Source organism: Cetorhinus maximus, chromosome 1 (assembly GCF_964194155.1).
Source record: "Cetorhinus maximus chromosome 1, sCetMax3.hap1.1, whole genome shotgun sequence".
Taxonomy (NCBI): Eukaryota; Metazoa; Chordata; class Chondrichthyes; order Lamniformes; family Cetorhinidae; genus Cetorhinus; species Cetorhinus maximus.
The window spans coordinates 189,506,348-189,528,775 of NC_135879.1; the positions used below are offsets into that span (position 1 = coordinate 189,506,348).

At 44.7% G+C, this 22,428-nt stretch overlaps 1 protein-coding gene and 1 long non-coding RNA gene across 2 annotated transcripts in view; one reads left to right on the forward strand and one right to left on the reverse strand.

The window, feature by feature from the left end:
• Positions 1-1,203, reverse strand: part of pdzd2 (PDZ domain containing 2) — a 631,303-nt gene extending 630,100 nt beyond the window's left edge. The window contains exon 1 of the mRNA XM_078551140.1: positions 922-1,203. The gene's annotated coding sequence lies outside the window, so the exon portion shown is untranslated. The remainder of the gene's footprint in view (positions 1-921) is intronic.
• A 156-nt stretch (positions 1,204-1,359) lies between these two features.
• LOC144690710 (uncharacterized) lies at positions 1,360-8,244 on the forward strand. The gene is made up of 4 exons (XR_013578942.1): positions 1,360-1,476; positions 1,988-2,279; positions 2,541-2,620; positions 7,402-8,244. It is a non-coding gene; the product is annotated as an uncharacterized LOC144690710 (long non-coding RNA).
• Positions 8,245-22,428: the final 14,184 nt, after the last annotated feature.

The window sequence follows — 22,428 nt, forward strand, 5'->3', positions numbered from 1 at the left end:
TGAGCTCAGCAGCTTGGTTTAGTAATTTCTCAACAGTGGGAGGGAATCAAACAGCAAAATAAATAATGAGATACGAGAACCAGAACTGGGAAGCCCTCACCGAATATTTGATAAAAGAGATGGACAAATATCATTTGCCTTTTTTGTTCAATCGTGCTTACTATTTCTTTACATGGGACTGACAACCCTTACGTGATGAGAAAATAGTCTGTGAAAATGTTAACAATAAAATAAGTTCAGGTTGAAAAAGATGCAAAATTCTGAACCTACACCTGCACTTCTCCAATTCTAGCCTCTTGCACATCCCACATTGTAATTGCTCCACATTTGTGCACCTTCAGTTGCCTTGGCTCAAATCTTCAGAATTCCCTCCCTAAACCCCTCCAGCTTTCTTTCCTCCTTCATGATGTTTCTCAAAACCTTCACCTATTGGTCATCTGTCTTAATATATTCTTATGTGGCTTTGCGTCAAACTAGGTTTCGTAACATTCTTGCGAAGCACTTCGGGGCGTTTTATTACTTAAGGCGCTTTATAAGTGAAAATTATTGTTGTTGAACCAAAGCTGACCGGAAGGGTTATGGGGGAAAAGCAGGAAAGTGGAGTTGAGCATTATCGGATCAGCCATGATCTCATTGAATGACAGAAGTGACTCAATGGGCCGAATGGCCTACTTCTGCTCCTATGTCTTCTGGTTTTATGATCATCAATTGCCATTCTCAAACGAAGTGCTGGGGAAAAGGTTAATTTACAAGGTGCAGCAATCTCGACTATCATCTTGCGGATCCTAATCAAACCCAAAATTTCTGCTCTAGAGTTTGTGTTACTAGATAAGCAGAACATCCGTCAACCAGCATGCAGCAACAACCAAGGCATGCAGGAAAATCTCAGGGATGAAACGAAGTTGCCCAACAATCACTTACCTGAATTAGCACTTCTCTTTCCTTTCTGTTATTCGGCTCCAGTTATGTTTTTCCTCAAACACTTGGCATTTCTTGATCTTTACCCATGTCACCCACGCTTACACATTTTAGGTATTTTCACCCCAGTTAATATTATTTCATCAGTGGCTGTGGTAAATGGAGGGAAGGCAGGGAGATGGGAAGGCACTGCTGAACTTTCCGCGGCTTGTGTGAGCAGTTCTTGTTGGCGATCCCCAGTTTTCGACTACTCTCAAACTCCTTCTCGCTCCCTTTTCGCTGCCGTGTCTGAGTAACCCTGAGTCTCTCCAACAACCACCCGACCAAAACCTGCTGATTGACAGCTCGCTCTGCCCAATCAGCTGCTGCGGCTGGATGGTGTTTTGCCCAATGAAAGCTGCGGGGCGGGGCGGAACTCGGAAGACCAAATTGGGATTGAATGGTTGCACAGTGTGATGATAGTGAGGTGGACAGTCTAATTGTGATGGGCCAGGATCTGCAACAGTTTATTTTGCCCTTCCCGAGGATTGTTACGAACTGAAGAATGGCTATTAGCAAGTATAGTCCAGCTGTCTAGCCACATTCTCTGTGCAATAAATAACAGCCAGCCCATAATTTACTGTAACAGATCATTTTATTTAGGAAGACAAAACGTTATAACATTTCAGAGTCGCGTTTTAATGCACCAAGTAATAATTATTAACGATCAGAAACTACGCAAGGATTAAGTTTTTAGATATCTGTAAAGACACACATTTGGGGGCGGGTTGGTGGGGAGTTTAAACAGACTTTCAGAAATGACCAGCTGGAACTGTAAATTTAATCGACTGATTCGTAATCCCCAGGCAGTCAACTACAAAACCTGTCACTTCAGAAAACAGCATGAAACAGCGTGTTGTCTTAGCTTTAAAACTGCGTCTTTATTTGCCAAACTGGGTGGGCTTCAGTTAACAGCCCTTGGTAGATAATACAATTATGCAACAGCCTTTAAGAATGGAAGGGCGACGTCTCTAGTGGATATAAACTTCATAGAATGTGTCACTGTGCAACGAACTTATTTATTTTGCAGTCACACATTAAAGAGCCAGTTGCAGACCCAGAAGAGCCAGAGAGGTGCGCAGATGAGGACTTGTGGTAAAACTGTTGCCGTGAGGACAACTGGAGGATTGCGGCAGGATATTCGTTGCAAAATAGCTGCGGGGACTCGCGCGTTGCTTTTTTTTTAAAGAGACTCAACGCCAGCAGCAAGGAATGATATGGAAATATAGTATAAACTGCTGGCGTAACAGAAAATACAAACTCCACCCGCCCTTTGGATATTTCACTGCAAAATAGATTCAACATCATGACACTTTCCACAGGTAGATCCAGTAGAAGTGCTGCGTTTTCAAAACTTTAGTTCTTAAAACCAAATTTCACCACAGCTTATGTACTACATTACAAAAAAAATCCCACAACCGTCATTTAGTCAGAGGCGGCACCAATCACAGAATCACAGAATCTTTACGGTACGGAAGGAGGCCATTCAGCCCATCGAGTCTGCACTGCCTGGCTGAAAGAGCAATCTACCTAATCCTACCCCCTGCCTTATCCCTGTAACCTTGCACCTTCTTTCTTTTCAGGTGGCAATCCAATTCCCTTTTGAATATCTCGATTGAACCTGCCTCCACCGCCCTCTTGGGAAGTTCGCTCCAGGCTCAGGGTGAAAAAAATTTTCCTCACATCACTTATACTCCTTTTGCCTATTATTTTGAATCTGTGCTCTCTAGTTCTTGATGTTCTCTTGAGTGAGAACAGATTCTCACTAGTTACTCTGTCCATACCCCTCAGGATCTTGATTACATCTATCAAGTCTCCTCTCAGCCTTCTTTTCTCCAAGGAAAACAGACCCAACCTCTCCAATCTATCTTCATAGCTACAGTTGTTTATCACTGGAATCATTCTTGTGAATCTCCATTGTGCTCTCTCCAAAGCCTTCACATCCTTCCTCATGTACGGCACTCAGAACTGGACACAGTACTCCAGATGAGGCCTAACTAGTGTCTTATACAAGTTTAACATGACCTCCTTACTCTTGTACTCAATGCCCCTATTAATAAAACCTAGGATACCATATGCTTTATTAACTGCTCTCTCAACATGCCCTGTCACCTTCAATGACTTATGCACAAATACACCAAGGTCTCTTTGTTCCTACATCTCCTTTAGAGTTTCTCCCTTTATTTTATGCTGTCTCTCCACATTCTTCATTCCAAAATGGATCACTTCGCACTTCTCTGCACTGAGCTTCATCTGCCATTTGCCTGCCCAATCCACCAATATGCCTAAAAGCAAAATACTGCGAATGCTGGAAATCTGAAACAAAAACAAAATTCTGGAAAAACTCAACAAGTCTAAGAGCATCTGTGGGAGAAGCTCTGAAGAGTCATACAGACTCGAAACATTAATTCTGTTTTTCTCTCCACAGATGCTGTTAGACCTAAGATAAAAGCAAAAAACTGAGATGCTGGAAATCCAAAACAAAAACAAAAATAAAAATACCTGGAAAAACTCAACAGGTCTGACAGCATCTGCGGAGAGGAATACAGTTAACATTTCGAATCCGTATGACTCTTCAACAGAACTAAGGAAAAATAGATGAGTGGTGAAATATATAGAAATACATTTAAAAATAATGGAAATAGGTGGGAAAAGAAAAATCTATATAAATTATTGGAAAAAAGGGGGATCGGAAAGGGGGTGGGGATGGAGGAGAGAGTCCTGCTGATTTTTTCCAGCATTTTCTGTTTTTGTGCCACCAACATTTTTTGAGATCATTTTGAAATCATGCCCTGAACACCACAATTGAGATTATTAATATATATCAAGAAGAGCAATGATCCCAGCACTGACCCCTGGGGAACTCCACTACAAACTTTCCTCCAATCTGAAAAACAATCATTTATCACTATCTCTGTTTCCTATCACTCAGCCAATTATTATCCAAGTACCTACTTTCCCTTTTATTCCATGACCTAGAATTTTGCTGACAAGTCTGTTGTGTGGCACTGTATCAAATGCTTTTTGAAAATCCATATACACCACATCAACAGGATTACCCTTATCAATCTTCTCTGTTACCACCTCAAAAAACTCCAGCAAGTTAGTTAAACATGACTTTCCCTCAATGAGTCCATACTGGCTTTCCTTACCTATCCCACACCTGTCTAAGTGACTACTGACTTTGTCCTGAACTATAGTTTCCAGAAGTTTCCCTACCACTGACGTCAAACTGACTGATCTGTAGTTGCTGGCATTATCCTTGTACCCCTTTTTGAACAAGGGTGTAACATTCACAATTCTCCAGTCCTCCAGCAACACCCCTGTGCCTAAGGAAGACTGGAAGATTATCACCAGTGCCTCTGAAATTTCCATTCTCTCCTCCCTCAGTATCCCTGGATGCATCTCATTCGGTCCAAGTACCTTATCAATTTCAAGGAAGGATAACTTTTCTAACGCCTCCGCCTTCTCAAATGTACACTCCTTATGTGTACCAGTTACCTCTTCTCTCACCTCGGCCTGGGTATCATTCTCTTCCTTTGTAAAGATGGATGCAAAATACTTGTTTAATACATCCGTTACTTCTCCTGCCTCCACATGCAAGTCTCCTTTTTTATCCCTAATCGGCCCTACTCTTTCTTTTATTATTTACATGCTTTTGAAGACTTTGGAATTCCTTTTAATGTTAGCTGCTAGTCTCTTTTCATGCTCCCTCCTTGCTTTCCTGATTGTTTTTTTCACTTGCCCTTGAGTCCTTCTTTATTCAGCCTGATTCTCCGTTGTATTTTCTAATTGACATCTGTCATACATGTACTTCCTCTTCCTTTTCATCTTCACCTCTATTGCTCTGATCGTCCAGGGTGTTCGAGATATATTTGTCCTACCTTTCCTTTTCAAGGGAATATACCTTGACATTGCTTGCAATACTATCTCTTTGTTCAAACACCGTCTTTTCCGCCAATATTTGATTCCAACTCACTCGATTCAGATGCATTCTCATCCCATCGAAGTTGGCTTTCCCCCAATTAATTATCCCTGCTCTGGATTGCTCCTCACTTAACGGTGTCCAAAATGTAAAAGCAGTTAGAGAACGAGTTAGCCTCAGGGGATTCCTGCATTACCTGCCTGTTTCTCTTAGACACTCTGGTGGTCACCTATTCCCTCTCTGCCTGCGACCACCTCTCTAAGCGTGCTATTCAAATAATCCTCAGCCTTGCAGATGCAGCACAATGACTCCAGCCACCGCTCGAGTTCCACAATCCAAAGCTCAAGTTTCTGCAGCTGGTGACACTTGCTGCGAATGTAGTCATCGAGTGCGCTTTGTGTCTGCACGACTTCCCACATCCCATAAGATGTGCATTCCACATGGCAGAGCTGCACTGACATACCTTAAACTTCATAAAAAGTGTTTACTCACCAGTCACTCACCAATCGTCTCCTCCTCTCAGTCTCGCACCTCTTTATGAAGTCTCGCTGCTCTCTTTCTCTCTCTCACACCTCTTTATGCAACCTCACTGCTCTCTCCCTCTTGTGCCTCTTTATGAAGTCTCATTGCTTTCTCCCTCTCGCGCTCTTTATGAAGTCTCGCTGGTCTCTCCCTCCCGCACTCTGTATGAAGTCTCGCTGCTTTCTCCCTCTCGCGTTCTTTATGAAGTCTCCAATCACTATTTTATTACCCTGCGTGTTCAATCCCTGCAGGACATTCTTTTTCTTGAGGACTCATGTTGACTTCCCCGCAGTGTTGACACCCATTTAGCAGCTGAGTAAACTGGAGTTTACTTGAGTCCTTTGGTCAACAAATGCTTGGTGGTGAAGAGAATTGAAAGCCCAAAATCTAACCACTGTAGCACAGCAGTCTCCAAGATATAGCAGTATTTACAGTATTTAGTATTTTTGATTTATTTCATAGCTATGAATTAAATTAATCTTAGTACTAATTTTCACAAATGAAAATCTGAAACATTACTCCATATGTGTGGAATAATACATGCAGTTAGTTGCAGATTACAGCCTCCCTTTCAGAATTCAATTATCCTGACATCCAAGTGAGCTCCAGGGATATGACTTATCTATGTACTTGCCAATAATTTTTAATAAAATCCTCTACCATAAAGAAAAATAGATATTCTAGTCCTTATTTGAAGCTGGATTCATATCTGAAAACCCAACCATTACATGAATTATTGATCGAACGCATTTTGAATCATATTATGTTAAACAATAATCACATATTTTCTGTTTTACCCTCCAATTTTTCTTCTGTCAGGTCCTGCTTTTGTCTGCCAAAACTGGTCACTATTCCAGGATTATCTTGGAATACAAACATAATATTCTTTTCTACCACAAACCATGTTCTAAAATCTTTCTACCCTGTTTCCTCCACCCTCATTTCCAACAAGTGCAAGGAATTCATAGGCTTCTTTGTCACTAAGGTTGAGATCATCTGATCAGCTGCCTCTGCCATTTCCTACCCTTCCCCTACCCCACTGGGCTAAACTTACTTTAAAGAACCCCCTGCCCTAGGTCTGAACTAGCAACTTTCTCTAATTTCTCTACTATCTCCATTTATGTCCTCTCCGAGCTCACCTTGGCCATAAGAACCACCTCCTGCTCCCCTGGCCCAGTTCCTTCTAAACATCCGACCAGCCAACTTCCATTCCCTGTGCCCATGTTAGTTCTCACTCATTGGGTACTGCCCCGCTCACCTTTGAATCTGCCATCATCACATCTCTCCTAAAAAAACCTTGCCCCATTAATCCTTGCAAACTATCATCCCATCTCCAACCTCCATTTCCTCTCCAACGTCCTTGCATATGTTATGGTCTCCAAAACCCATGCCCATCTTTCCCGGAATTCCATGTTGAATCAATCCAAACAGGCTTTCACCCCTGCCGTAGTACAGAAACAGCTCTTACTAAACTCACAAATGATATCCTATGTGACTGACAATCCATTCTCATCCTTCGAGACCTGTCCTTGACCTAGTGCAATAATCCAGTGAAGCTCAATGCAAGTTCAAGGAATGGTGGCTCATCTTTTGATCAGGCACTTTACAGCCTTCTGGGCTCAACATTGAGTTCAAAAATTTCAGATCATGAACTCTGTCCCCCACTTTGATTCTGTTTTTTGGTCATGTGCTGGTCTTGATTTTGTTTTTCATGTTTTTGCTTTCAGACAGAGCTGTTCATTATTCTGCCATTCACACTCAGTCTGCACAAATGCTTTATTTCTTTCCTACAATCATTACCACTCCCTTTGCCTTTTGTCCCATTACATATCTGCCATTTAATCTCTTCTGCCCTCTACCCTATCTCAGACCTTCCCTTTTGTTCTTCTTCCCTTTTCCCCTCTTAAACGGCATAAAACTCATCAGATTTTTACTTTCTTTAGTTCTGAAGAAGTCATGTTCAACTCAAAACTTTAACGCTGTTCCTCTCTCCACAGATGCTGCCGGACATGCTAAGGATTTCCAGCACATATTTTATATATCAGTTTCTGCACATATGTTACCATGAGGCTGTACCTTATGTCATGCTGAGAAGGCGTGAAAAAAAGTCTTTAAAATTTTGTTTCTCTTCCATATTCTCCTGTTCTTCTGTTTCTAAAAATGTGCACAGGCTAACTCATCAATCTCCTGGAATGTGACACCACTAGCTTTGTATGAACATTCCAGCCAAGGACTAGTAGGTGTGATGTCTGCACCAGCCAGCTTTGGACAAAGGCAGAGCTATTGTGACTCCTCATCTCCAACGTTGTGCTAATGGTTCCACAGTTATCTGCCCAAAATACAATGGGTTTTAACCAGGGTCCTTAAAGTACATCGTTAGCTGAATTGCTCAACCCAAAACCACCCTTTCTCATGACCGAGACTTGAGCTGTTTGAATTCCTTTAATTATACAGCTTCTGGATTCTGTCTTTAGCTGTGGTTTAACCTCAGAAGAGAAAATCAGACTCCAGGCTAGCAGCCTGCCTCTGACCTCCATCCCTCTCAAAGTCAGATCCCTACAAAGAATCCTTTCTTTTGCCTCCAGAGTGAACTAATTCCCACAGTACAAGAATGCTTTGCTATATCTTCAACTGCCTCAATGGAGTTCCTAGGAAAAAGACCAGGAATTTTGCCAGACAAAGCTACCTGAAAGAACTTTCATTGGACATTGCCTTACTGGACTCTATTCATGTGAATTAATGCCAATACCTTTTTGACTTTTTTCAAGTAACTTGCAATTTGTAACTTCTTTCTCTTTCTTCCTCCGCCTTTCTATCTTGTCTGCTCATGAGTATGAATGGGTGTCACGATCCATCCCTCGGCTTTTGAATGTGTTAATAAATCCTAGTTTTGTTTCACCTTAAAGAATTTCCTGTGGGTTTATTTTTAACATTGGACCTCATAAACCGGGATTCGGGAAACACACCAGGGCCCATTTCAGCAAGGGAAAAGATAATAAGGGAAACAAGTAAATTAGAAATGAAAACCATCGCTGTCATGGGCAGAATAGGGGAACAGTAATAATAATTCAATCCACCTCGCCCTCGTGTCTGTAATAGAAATGGGGGCTCATCTAGGATTGATCCATGTATATGAACTAAAAATTTGATCAAAGTGCATGAAAATCTGACCAGAGTCCAAATTTTAAATTGAGCCCAAATCGGATACTGAAACAAACTGCTGAGAAACCAAAGACAGAAAATTCAGTGGCTGAAATTATCAGTAAGACAAATACACATGCCACAGCAAATTCTTTTAATCTCACATTAGAGTAACATGGTAAATTATACTACAAAGATGGGTATGGAAAAGGAAGCACTAACTAGTGAAACCTTAGTCTCCCTAAGTCAGGGACAATTGAGATTATTAACCTGGAAAACACAGGTAAAAGTTCATCCTGAGGCCAAAAAGCCTAAGATACTCCAGGGGCAGAATTTTACATCCCACAGGCAGGTGCGCGCCTGACCCGACTGGGCGTAAAATTGCACACGATAACGTCGGGTGAGCGTCCCGATGTCATCACACACTCACGCAATATTTTATTCGGCAGGCGACTGCCATTAATTAAGAGGCCACTTAAGGCCCTTAACAGTCCAACTGATGGCAATTTTTCCTTACCAGTGTGATTTCACACCCGTCTCACGGGTAAAATGGGCTGGCGGCCAGACAACATTCTCAAAAACCTCATCCACAGGATGAAAAGGGTCAGCAGCATTGCCAGTGCGAGTAGTGAGGATATTTGGAGATAGTTTGCTGCTGGTTGCTTACTGGTACTTGTCAGCCTCATCCCTGCTTGGGGCTTCATTCTTAGCATTTCCAGGATTTGTTTCATGGTGTCTGCAAGGACCCCGGAGAATTCAGACAGTGTGGACCCTTCCAGGTATCAGACAGCCTTCCCTTACCCTGGTCATGGGGATTGTGGTCTCTGCTGGAGGCACCTCCTCTGAGGAGGAAGAGAGGGGCAGAAGGGAGAGGAGGCCAGGTGTCCCTACGCAGCTTCCAGGGGAAGGACCTGAGGAAGGAGAGGCGCAGACACCAAGGGGCACAGGGCCAGCAGGTAGTCCAAGGCGGAAGGGGCTGAAGAAGATGCCACCAACCTGCTGCCAGGGTTTACAGGCAGCGATGCAGCTACCTCAATATGTCCGAGGTGCAATGCCAAAGGAGGATCCGCCTGTCAAGGGAGATCGTGACCTCCATTTGCCAAATGATTGGACCTGAGATCAGCTCCAACTGTGTGGGTGGACACCCCATACCAGAGGCTCTGAAGGTCACAGTGGCCCTCTACCTCTATGCCTCCAGCTCTTTCCTAGGCTCAGTGGGGGATCTGTGTGGATTCTCCCAAACAGCTGTCCGCAGTTGTGTCAAGCTGGTGACAGAAGCTCTGTTCAGGCGGGTACTGACCTTTATTCTTTACCGTACGGATGAGGACAGCCAGGCTGAGCGAGCCAGAGGCTTTGCAGTGATTGCTGAGTTCTCCTGCATCCAGGGTGCAATAGACTGCACACATGTGGACATCAAGGCACCAGCAGGTGAGCCCGGTGCCTTTGTTAACAGGAAGGACTTCCACCCCATGAACGTGCAGATAGTTTGTGATCACAGGATGCTGATTCTGTAAGTCTGTCCAAGGTACCCTGGTAGCTCCCACAACGCCTACATCCCGAGAAACTCCAAGGTGCCGAGGCTCTTCAGTGCTCCAGCCCGACTGGATGGATGGCTGCTGGGTGACAAGGGTTATCTATTGAAAAGATGGCTTATGACGCCTCTCCGCCACCCAAGAACAGAGGCAAAGAAGTATTACAATACGAGTTGTGCTTCCACAAGGGTGGTGATAGAGAGGACCATAGGTCTTCTTAGGGTGCGCCTCCGATGCCGGGACCATTCAGGGGAGCACAACAATACATCCCCAGAGCAAGTGTCAGTGATAGTGGTTGCATGCTGCATTCTCCACAATCTGGCACTGGCAAGTGGGGACCCACTGGAGGAAGAGAATGTTGACACAGCTGCATAGGCCACAGATGATGAGTCCAGTAGTGAGTCCAAAGATGAGCACAGTGAGGAGAACGCTGAGGGCATGGAGCCAGACCTCGGTAACTTGCAGGGAGGCAGGGACACCATGGGCGCCTTAATCCAGTGCTCCTTCAGCTAGGCTACAAAGATCAGCTTCAACTGCTGCCAGGGCTGCCGCCTCCATCCCAGGTCTCTGAAAGGAGCCTTTCATTGAACACAAAGAACACTCAGTGCCTGTGCAATAAAGTTCAAAGCTACCTATGTCCAGCATTAGATATTGGCATTCCCCACACCAATTAAATAAAAAGGTGAAGCATACTCAGACCATGATAATAAAAACCGGTATCCCAGCTAGATGCCCTCCATCAATGGTGAGCAGGGAGGTCCAGAGTGACCTCACATTGGCACACGCGCTGCCTGTCATCTTTGCGGGCTCCTCTCAGGATGCTCTAGATGACGGCAGCAGCTCTTCTGCCACTCTGTCAGTGACTGTGGCATCTCTGATGAGAATGCAGCGACTGGGGAGATGCCAGCCGTGGAACTGACCGTTCCGTCCCAGGCGGGACCAGCACAGGCTCCACTGGCCTGAGGACAACCGTCAAGGTCATCAAGACAGCACTGACAGCAGGCATCATCCATCTCCCACATGCACACTGACCACCTGAGGTCAGTGTCTGTGTGAGGGCTTGCAGGTCCAAGCGCAACCCCAGGAACCCCTTCTTCTGTTCCTGGAGCTGCCTCACCATGAGAGTTGCCACTCTCTCAGTGGAGGAGGCAGTGTACTTGGCTATGATGGTCAGTACGGTGCTGATGCGCCACATGGACTCCTTCATCCACGGAGACCGTGGCATGCATACCCTCATGGATCTCCCGGACATCTCACTGGGCACTCAGCTCCTCAGCTCCTGACCTTGTTACAGCCTTGGTTCAAACATGGACAAAACAGTTGAACTCCCGAGGCAAGGTGAGAGTGACTGCACTTGACATCAAGGCAGCATTTGACAGAGTGTGTTATCAAGGAGACCTAGCAAAACTGGAGTCAATGGGAATCAGGGGGAAAACTCTCCGTTGGCTGGAGCCGTACCGAGCACAAAGGAAGATGGTTGTGGTTGTTGGAGGTCAATCATCTCAGCTCCAGGACATCACTGCAGGAGTTCCTCAGGGTAGTGTCCTAGGCCCAACCATCTTCAGCTGCTTCATCAATGACCTTCCTTCCATCATAAGATAAGAAGTGGGGATGTTCGCTGCTGATTGCACAATGTTCAGCACTATTTGTGACTCCTCAGATACTGAAGCAATCCATGTCCAAGTGCAGCAAGACCTGGACAATATCCAGGCTTGGGCTGGCAAGTGGCAAATAATATTCACGCCACACAAGTGCTAGGCAATGACAATTTCCAGGGAGAGAATCCAACCACTGCCCCTTGATGTTCAATGACATTACCATCACTGAATCTCCCACTAACAACATCCTAGGGGTTACCATTGACCAGAAACTGAACTGGACTAGCCATATAAATAGTGTGGCTACAAGAGCAGGTCAGAGGCTAGGAATCTTGTGACGAGTAACCCACCTCCTGACTGCTCAAAGCCTGTCCACAAGGCACAAGTCAGGAGTGTGATATTCCCTACTTGCCTGGATGAGTGCAGCTCCTACAACACTGCAGAAGCTGGACACTGTCCAGGACAAAGCAGTCCACTTGATTGGCACCACATCCACAAACATTCACTCTTTCTACCATGGACGCACAGTAGCAGCAGTGTGTACCATCTATAAGATGCACTGCAGAAATTCACCAAGGCTCCATAGGCAGCACCTTCCAAACCCATGACCACTACCATCCAGAAGGACAAGGGCAGCAGGTAGATGGGAACACCACGACCTGGAAGTTCCCCTCCAAGTCACTCACCATCCTGACTTGGAAACATATCGCCGTTCCTTCACTGTTGCTGGGTCAAAATCCTGGAACTCCCTTCCTAACAACACTGTGGGTGTACCTATACCACATGGACCGCAGCGGTTCAAGAAGGCAGCTCACCACCACCACCTCAAGGGCAACTAGGGATGGGCAATAAATGCTGGCCCAGACAGCGAAGCACACATCCCGTGAATGAATAAAAAAAGACATCCAGCATCTGCTACCTAATGGACAACTCCAGAGGCTCATCACTTGCTTTTGACTCAGCATCATCCTGGTCTCCAACAGTCCTCCGACTGCCGGTGCCCTGGGCAATCTCTGCCTGCACCTTAAGTGAGTGTCAAGTGCCCTCACCAATGTGCACTGAGATACTAGCCGCTGATCTAATGCCCGCCGCTCGGCCCTTCCTGGCCGGTGCAGAGCCATGTTTCACGCTGGGTGGGGCTTAATTGGCCCACCGGCATGAAATCGCGGACCGCAGACCGTTTCCTGGCCGCCCCCAGGCCCACCCGCTGCACCTGCCTGACAACCTCAAAATCCTGCCCCAGATGCTTTTTGAGACTTCAGACCGCAGTCCCTATCCAGAACAGAATGAAGAATCAGAGGCAAAAACTGACTGGAGACCTGTATTCAAAATAGCTACTCTAGCCACAAAATGGCTGTTAGAGATAGAAAGGAAGAGACTAGAAAGTGTGTTCCAGGAACGAGAAAGAGAGAAAAGCGAGTGAGAGAGAGAGAAAACAGGCTCACAAGCAAAAGATGCTGGAGAGGAAATTAAAAGCTCCAGAAACAGAGAGGGAATTCCAAAGGGAGATGGAAAAGAGGCAGAGGGAATTAGCTATATTACACAGAAATGACTCGGTGAAGTCCCAAACACTGTTCCCCGAGAAGCCAGAACAGTCCAGAGAGGCTGGGTAAACCGAACGATTTCAGCAAGGCTCTGGAGTGTGGCAGGAGGCTGAAATAAGTTCAGAGGCCCTGCAGGGGGCGAAAGAACCCACCAGGGATAAGGTGGCTCAGGGAAAGCTACCTGGATTTTAAAAAGGCTGAGTTTAGGCCAGTAAAATTAAAAAAGGGTCAGGAAAATGGATTTCAAAAAAGATGAAGCAAGGGAGCCAGAGATTGAACTGGCCGACACCTTCTTTGCTAAATTAAACAAGGAACAGGGCCATTCCCAGGCAGTAAAACTGACAGCGTGGGAGTTGCCTCACACAGTCAAAGTGCCACTTGGCAAAGCAGTAGAAGCTGGCCAGCCCCATGTGAGCCAGAGTGTCTCAAAGAACATGGGACCAAATGGGGACCAGCCCACCCCTACAGTAACTAAATTGGGGAAGTCACTATCCTGTGAGCAAGTCCACGTTTGCCATCGCCTAAACGGCAGAGCAAGTGTTTCAGTCAACTCTCAGGCATCCAAAACAGTGGCAGTGGCAACTGAAGACAATGGCTTCGGTCTTCCCAGTGTTTAGTTGGAGGAAATTTGGAGGAATTTGAAGACAGGCAGATTGAAAATAGCACGAGAGGAAAGGCAGTCGGGAGTGTGAAAACAATGCGAGTGGAGAGATAGTCTTACCTTCCGGGGTCGCAAGGAGTTGGACCTGCATTGGAGCACTTTCCAGAGATGTGAATAAAGAGAGGCCAGGGCTGGGAGCCTTTCACTTACCTTCCGGGGTTGAAAGCAGTCGGACCTGCATGGGAGCACCCTTCCTGAGCTCCTCGGTGGATTTGAAAAATAAGTGTGAGAGCGACATCACAGGAAAGCCGTGAGTTGATTGTTTCTTGAGCAGCTGCTGTTAGGGTCTGTGTTTCAACCACAGTAATTTTGAAAAACAAATTTTCTGAACAAGCACAGGGAAAGTAAGAATTTATAGGCACAGGAGAGGAAGCTGGTTTGTGAGAAAGGGTGAAGATTTTCTACTTTCTACTAATCTCCAGCTTATAGTTAATACTTCAAGAATAAGGTTAAAGTAAGTAAAAGTAACTAAAGTTAAAGTAAATAAAGTGATTTAAAAGTTTAAAGTTAAGGAATGGCAGGACAGCTCAGCCAAACGGAATGCCCGTCCTGTGGCATGTGGGGAGTTGTGGACACTTCCCGTGACCCAGATGAGCCCATGTGCAGGAAGTGTCACTGGTTGCACAAGCTTGAGCTCTGCTCTTCAGAGCTTGAGCAGCGGCTGGAGTCACTGAGGTGCATCTGTGAGACAGAGAACAACATGGATAGCACGTTCAGAGAGGTGGTCACACCACAAGTTAGGGGCAAGCAGGCAGATAGGGAATGGGTGACCTCCAGGCAGTCCAAGAGAAACAGGCAGGTAGTCTAGGAGTCCCCAGAGGCCCCGCTTATTAATTGGTTTTCCATTCTGAATATCAGTGAGGGTGATGAATCCTTGGAGGAATGTATCAAGAGCCAAGTTCGTGGCACCATGGGTGGCCCAACTCAACAGGAGGGAAGAAGAGCGAAAGGGCAGTGCTGATAGGGGATTCTTTAGTTAGGGGAGCAGACAGGTGTTTCTGTAGCCATCAAAGTGACTCCAGGATAGTTTGTTGCCTCCCTGGTGCCAGGGTCAAGGATGTCACAGAACAGCTGCAGGACATTCTTGTGAGGGAGGGCGAACAACCAGAAGTCGTGATTCACATTGGTACTAACGACATAGGTAGGAAGGGGGATGTGGTCCTGCAATCAGAATTTAGGGAGCTAGGTAGAAAATTAACAAGCACGACCTCTAAACTAGTAATCTCTGGATTACTCCCAGTGCCACATGCAGGTGAGTACAGAAATAAGAAGATAAAACAAGTGAATGTGTGGCTGGAAAGATGGTGCAGGATAGATTCCTGGGACACTGGGAATGGCTCTGGGGGAGATGGCACCTGTACAAGCCAGACAGCTTGCACCTGAACAGATCCAGGACTGAGTTCCTGGCGAGACATTTTGCTAGTGCTGTTGGGAGGGCTTTAAACTAACTCAGCAAAGGTGTGGGAACCAGGAGAGAATATTAGAAAGTAACACCAGGGTGCACAGAATGCTGGGAGAGGCAGATAGCAATAAAATAGAGAATGATAAGTTATTTGTTGGAGTCAGAGTAAGGGAGCAAGTAATGAAGTCTAAATCAGGGTTACACTGCATGTATCTGAAAGCACAGGTATAGTTAATAAAATTGGGGAGTTTCAGGCACAGATTGCCTTGTGGAGATAACGGAGACCTGGCTTAAGGAAGGGCTCATCTGGGTGTTAAATATTCCTGGTTACAAGGTATTCAGAAAAGATAGGAGAGGGAAAAAAAGAGGAGGGGGGCATTTTTGGTTAAGAAGAGTATTGTGGTACTGGGGAAAGAGGATGTGTCAGAGGATTCAAGGACAGAATCGATTTACCTAGAGCTAAAGAATAAGAAGGGTGCAATTACATTGCTCGGTGTAATAATTAGACCACCAGCTAGTGGGAAGCATATGGAGGAACAAACCTGCATCAGATACATCATAGTTATAATGGATGACTTTAGTTACCTGTAAATATACAGGGATAGTGGTAGTGTAAGGGGCAGTGAGGGACAAGCATTCCTAGATTGTGTTCAGGAGAATTTCCTAAAGCAGTATGTGTCCAGTCCAACAGGAAAGGAGGCACTGCTAGACCTGGTTCTTGGGAATGAGGTGGGCCAAGTAGATCAAGTGACAGAGGGGGAACATTTAGTGGACAGTGAACATTGTATCATAAGGTTTAGGATGACGGTGGAAAATGACATTGGTCAATCCAGAGTAAGAATAATCAACTGGCAGAGAGACACTTCAGTGGGGCAAGAACGGAGCTGGGCTGGATAGACTGGAACCAAAGGTTGGCTGGAAAAACAGTGGCTGAACAATGGACAGCCTTCAAAGAGGAGATGGTTTGGGCACAGTCAAGGCATGTTCCTTCAAAAGGGAAGGGTAGGACAAACAAATCTAGAGCTCCCTGGATGACAAAGGAGAAAGAAACTAAGTTAAAGAAGAAAAAGTGTGCTTATGACAGGTGTCAGGTAGTAAATACAATTGACAATGAAGCTGAATACAAAAGGTTCAGAAGGGAATCGAAAAAGCTAATACGAGAAGCAAAGAGGGATTATGATAAAAGACTGGCAGCTAACATAAAAGGAAATCCAAAAGTATTCTATAAGCATATCAATAGTAAAAGGGCGGTAAAAGGTGGAGTAGGGCTGATTAGGGACCAAAAATGGGATTTACACATAGAGGCAAGAGGCATGGCTGAGGTGTTAAATGAATACTTCGCATCTGTCTTTACCTATGAAGCAGGTGCTGCGCAGGCCATGGTGACAGGGGAGGAAACTCAGTCACTAGAAGGGTTTAAAATTGATAAGGTGGATTGGATAAGCTGTCGGTACTTAAAGTTGATAAGGCACCTGGACCGGATGAGGTGCTTCCAAGAATATTGAAGGAAGTGAGAGTGGAAATTGCACAGGCATTGGCAATAATCTTTCAATGTTCCCTGGATTCGGGGGAGTTCTGGAGGACTGGAGAATTGCAACATTATGCCCTTGTTCAAAAAAGGTTGTAAACATCTGCCCAGCAATTACAGACTAGTCAGTTTAACTTCGGTGGTGGGGAAACTTCTAGAAACAAATATTTGGGATAGAATTACTAGTCACATGGAAAAATGTGGATTGATTCGGAAGAGTCAGCATGGATTTGTTAATGGAAAATCAAGTCTGCCTAACTTGCTGGAGTTTTTTGAAGAGGTATTAGAGATGGTTAATGAGGACAACGTGGTGTATATGGACTTCCAAAAGGCATTTGATACAGTGCCACACAACAGACTTGTGAAGAAAGTTATAGGTCATGGGATAAAAGGGACAGTAGCAACGTGGAGACAAAATTGGCTGAGGGATAGGAAACAGACAGTAATGGTTAATGGGTGTTTTTCAGGCTGGTGGAGGGTTTGTAGTGGAGTTCCCAGGGAGGGGTCAGTATTGGGACCCTTGCTTTTCCTGATATATATATATAAATGATCTAGATCTTGGTGTACAGGGGACAATTTAAAAGTTTGTGGACGTCACAAAATGTGGGAGAATTGTAAACTGTGAGGACAACAGTGTAGAACTTCAAAAGAACATTGACACATTGGTGGAGTGGGCGATGGGTGGCAGATGAAGTTCAATGCAGAGAAGTGTGAAGTGATTCACTTTGGTACAAAGAACATGGAGAGACAGTATAAAATAATGGATACTATTCTAAAGGATGCAGGAGCACAGAGACCTGGGTGTATATGTACATAAGTCATTAAAGGTGGCAGGACAGGTAGAGAGAGCTGTTTCTAAAGCATACAGTATTCTGGGCTTCATTAATAGCAGCATAGAGTACAAGAGCAGGGAGGTTATGGTGAACTTATGATGAACATCGCACAGTCGTTGTAGAGATGATGTCCCGCCTTCACACTGAGGATACCCTCCATCGTGTTGTGTGGCACTATTACTGTGCTAAATGGGATAGATTTTGAACAGATCTAGCAACTCAAGACTGGGCACCCATGAGGCGCTGTGGGCCATCAGCAGCAGCAGAATCGTACTCAAACACAAACTGTAACCTCATGGCCCGGCATATCCCCCACACTACCATTACCATCAAGCCAGGGGATCAACCCTGGTTCAATGAAGAGTGCAGGAGGGCATGCCAGGAGCAACACCTAAAAATGAGGCATCAACCTGGTGAAGCTATAGCACAGGACTACTTGTGTGCCAAACAGCATAAGCAGCAAGTGATAGACAGAGCTAAGCAATCCCACAACCAACAGATCAGATCTAAGCTCTGCAGTCCTGCCACATCCAGTCATGAATGGTGGTGGACAATGAAACAACTCGTTGGAGGAAGAGTCTCCACAAATATCCCCATCCACAATGATGGGGGAGCCCAGCACATCAGTGCAAAAGATAAGGCTAAAGTGTTTGCTACAATCTTCAGCCAGAAGTGCCGAGTGGATGATCTATCTCGGCCTCCTCCAGAGGTCCCAGCATCACAGAAGTCAGTCTTCAGGCAATTCAATTCACTCCATGTGATATCAAGAAGTGGCTGAAGGCACTGGATGGTACAAAGGCTATGTGCCCTGACAATATCCCGGCAATAGTACTGAAGACTTGTGCTCCAGAACTTGCCGCATCCTAGCCAAGCTGTTCCAGTACAGCTACAATATTGGCATCTACCCACCAATGAGGAAAATTGCCCAGGTATGTCCTGTACACAAAAAGCAGGACAAACCCAGCCTGTTCAACTACTGCCCCATCAGTCTGCTCTCGATCATCAGTAAAATAATGGAAGGGGTCATCAACATTGCTATCAAGCAGTACTTGCTTAGCAATAACCTGCTCACTGACGCCCAGTTTGGGTTCCACCAGGGTCATTCAACTACTGACCTCATTACAGCCTTGGTTCAAACATGGACAAAAGAGCTTGAACTCCAAGGTGAGGTGAGAGTGACTGCCCTTGACATCAAGGCCACATTTGACTGAGTGTGGCATCAAGGAGCCCTAGCAAAACTGGAGTCAATGGGAATCAGGGGTAAAACTCCACTGGTTGGAGTCATTCCTAGCACAAAGGAAGATGGTTGTGGTTGTTAGAATTCAGTCATCTCAGCTCCAGGACATCACTGCAGAAGTTCCTCAGGATAGTGCCCTCGGCCCAACCATCTTCAACTGCTTCATCAATGACCTTCCTTCCATCATAAGGTCAGAAGTGGGGATGTTCGCTGGTGATTGCACAATGTTCAGCACCATTCGCGACTCCTTAGATACAATCCATGTCTAAATACAGCAAGACCTGGACAATATCAAGGCTTGGGCTGAAAAATGGCAAGTAACATTCGCACCACACAAATGTCAGGCAATGACCATCTCCAACAGGAGGGAATCTAACTATCGCCCCTTGACATTCAATGGCATTACCAGCACTGGACCACCCCAACTTTCAACATCCTGGGGTTACCATTGACTTGAAATTGAACTGGACTAGTCATATAAACACTGTGGCTACAATAGCAGGTCAGAGGCTAGGAATCTTGTGATGAGTAACACACCTCCTGGCTCCCCAAAACCTGTCCACAATCTACAAGGCACAAGTCAGGGATGTGATGGAATACTATCCACTTGCCTGGATGAGTGCAACTCCCACAACACTCAATGAGCTTGATACCATCCTGGACAAAGCAGCCCACTTGATTGGCACCACATCCACAAACATTCACTCCCTCCTCCACTGACACACAGTAGCAGCAGTGTGTACCATCTACAAGGTACACTTCAGGGATTCACCAAGGTTCCTTAGACAGCACCTTCTAAATCCACGACCACTACCATCAAGAAGGACAAGGGCAGTAGATAGATGGGAACACTGCCACCTGGAAGTTCCCCTCCAAGCCACTCACCATCCTGACTTGGAAATATATCGCTGTTCCTTCACTGTTGCTGGGTCAAAATCCTGGAGCTCCCTTCCTAACAGCACTGTAGGTGTACCTACACCACATGGACTGCAGCAGTTCAAGAAGGCAGCTCACCACCACCTCCTCAAGGGCAAATAGGGATGGGCAATAAATGCTGACCCAGCCAGCGAAATCCACATCCCATGAATGAATATGAAAAAGCTTATATTGGACACTGGCTAGACCTCAGATGGAGTATTGTGTCCAGTTCTGGGCACCGCACTATAGGAAGGATGTGACGCATTGGAGAGAGTGTAGAAGAGGTTTATGAGAATGGTTTCAGGGTTGAGACGCTTCAGTTATGAGAAAAGATTGGAGAAGTTACAACTGTTTTCCTTGGAGAAGAAAAGAGAAAGAGGAGACTTCATAGAAGTTTTCAAAACCATGAGGGGTCTGGACAGAATAGATGGGGAGAAATTGTTCCCACTTGTAAATAGAGGGAGTAAATAAAGAACCAGAGGGCACAGTTTTAAAGTGTTTTGCAAAAGAAGCAAATGTGAGGTGAGAAAAAATGTTTTCACTCAGCAAATAGTTAGGGTTTGGAATGCACTGGCTGGAAGTGTGGTGCAGGCAGGGTCAATTGAGACATTCAAGAGGGCATTGGGTGATTGTTTAAATAGAAACAATGTGCAGGATTACGGGGAAAAAACAGGAGATTGGCACTAAGTTAAAATGCTCAGACAGCTGGTGCAGACACAATGGCCGAATGGCCTCCTTCTACACTGTAACAATTCTGTGATTCTGTGAAATTTCTGTTTATTCGGAACTGGATGTCAGACAAACTAGTGTTATATGTAAGTGGCCATTCTTGACTTATGAGTTTATCTGTAGGTCAGACTACTATTCATTTGTAGATGATAATGGGGGGCAGGCAATCATTATTGAATGACGGAGCAGGATTGAATGCCAGGATTGAAAGTCCAGCAGAATGGATGGCATTCAACAGCAGGAAACCTGACAAATTTTCCCCTCTCCAGGGGTGCTAAAGTCAGTTGTAGCACCTTAATTACAACCTTAACAACAACAAAGTGCATTTATAAAGTGCATTTAACATAGAAAAAAAATCCCAAGGCACTTCACAGAATCATAAGGAAAATATGAATGCTGAGTCAAAGATGAAAGGGTGACCAAAAGCTTAGTTAAAGAAATGGCTCTTAAGGGAGATTTTAAAGGAGTAGAGGGAGGCGGAGATGAGATAACTAATCACAGGTTCAAACCTGGGGCTTGTGGTCTGTATGGTTTTGTACTGATTTGGTCAGTCCATTTAGCCTGTACTGAAATTAAAAGCCCCATGTTTAAAAAAACCTAAATAAACTGGTTTTATTTACTTAATGCTGGTGAGTATGTCTTAAATATTAAAATTCTTACAGCTTCTCTTAGTGTTTGCCAGGAAAAAATATTGTGACATTAAAATGGACTTTTATTTACTTTTTGAATAAGACGTCCCTTGTCTGCTAAATGAGGTAAACAATGCATTCGGCCATCTGAGGAAATCCATATGTCAATCACTGGGGGAGAGGGGTGGGGTGGGGTGCATCTGGCCTAACTGGTTTAGCTCATAACCTTAAGATGCCAATGTATGCAAGGCTGCCAGGTTGGAGAAAAGACAAAATACATTATCTTTGATTGCTGAACTATTAAAGTTTCACACCAGTTACCCTACCAATTTTGAAATTTTTTTTAAAAAGAAAGACTTGTATTTATGTAATTACATAGCTTTTCAAGTTGACCAGACATGTCAAAATGCTTTGCAACCAATAAAGTACATTTGAAGTGTACTCACTGTTGTAATGTAGGCTCTGGGTAGGTATCATGAAGACATAAACCAACAAACAAGGGGGAGACTGCTATTCACACCTATTCTACCTGAATAAATATAAGTCTATAGAGCAATAGTCCTGTTCACTCTGCTCTATGCATGTGAGACTTTGACTTGAATTAAGTCTCAATGAAGGTCTCAGTTACATTCACCAGTTTTCTAAATAATCAATGCTGTACAATTTGTGTTGAGGCATTTAGTAGGTGTCCTTAAGATCAAGGTCAGCACAAGGTCTATGTAAACAGAATGCAGGCTAATAATTTTTATTTAGATCTCAACACCCAATATTATCAGAATACTAATAACTGTTACACTTAGACATGAACAATGATATAGGATGCCCCAAACAAGCACTCTCTTCAAGTATCCTTGTTAAGGAGTGGGTTAATTTAATTTAAACAGCCCTGATTTCTCCTCTCACCACCCGTTTGTAAACAGAAAGGCATTTGATTGTGATTTCCCCCTTTGTAAGCAATGGCATATTTTGTAACCCCTCAGTTTTGGTGTGATTCAATTTCTATTAATAACCTCACAGCAAACTAGAGATAGGATGAACTCAAAGGGTTAGTTTATTTGCACAAACTCAAATGCAGGATGGTCGCAACGTAGCCTCCTTTTCACTCATACAATAAAAGAGAGATACAGAAAAGAAGGATTTACAGGGCAAAGGCCCAGAGAAAATAATTATTGTTTCACATGTGTCCAGAGCCCAGAATCAAAGTCCAATGGTGTATTCCTTCACAGAGGTCAGCAGGTTGAAAACTGATGCTGGATAATTCACTTTTCCAGT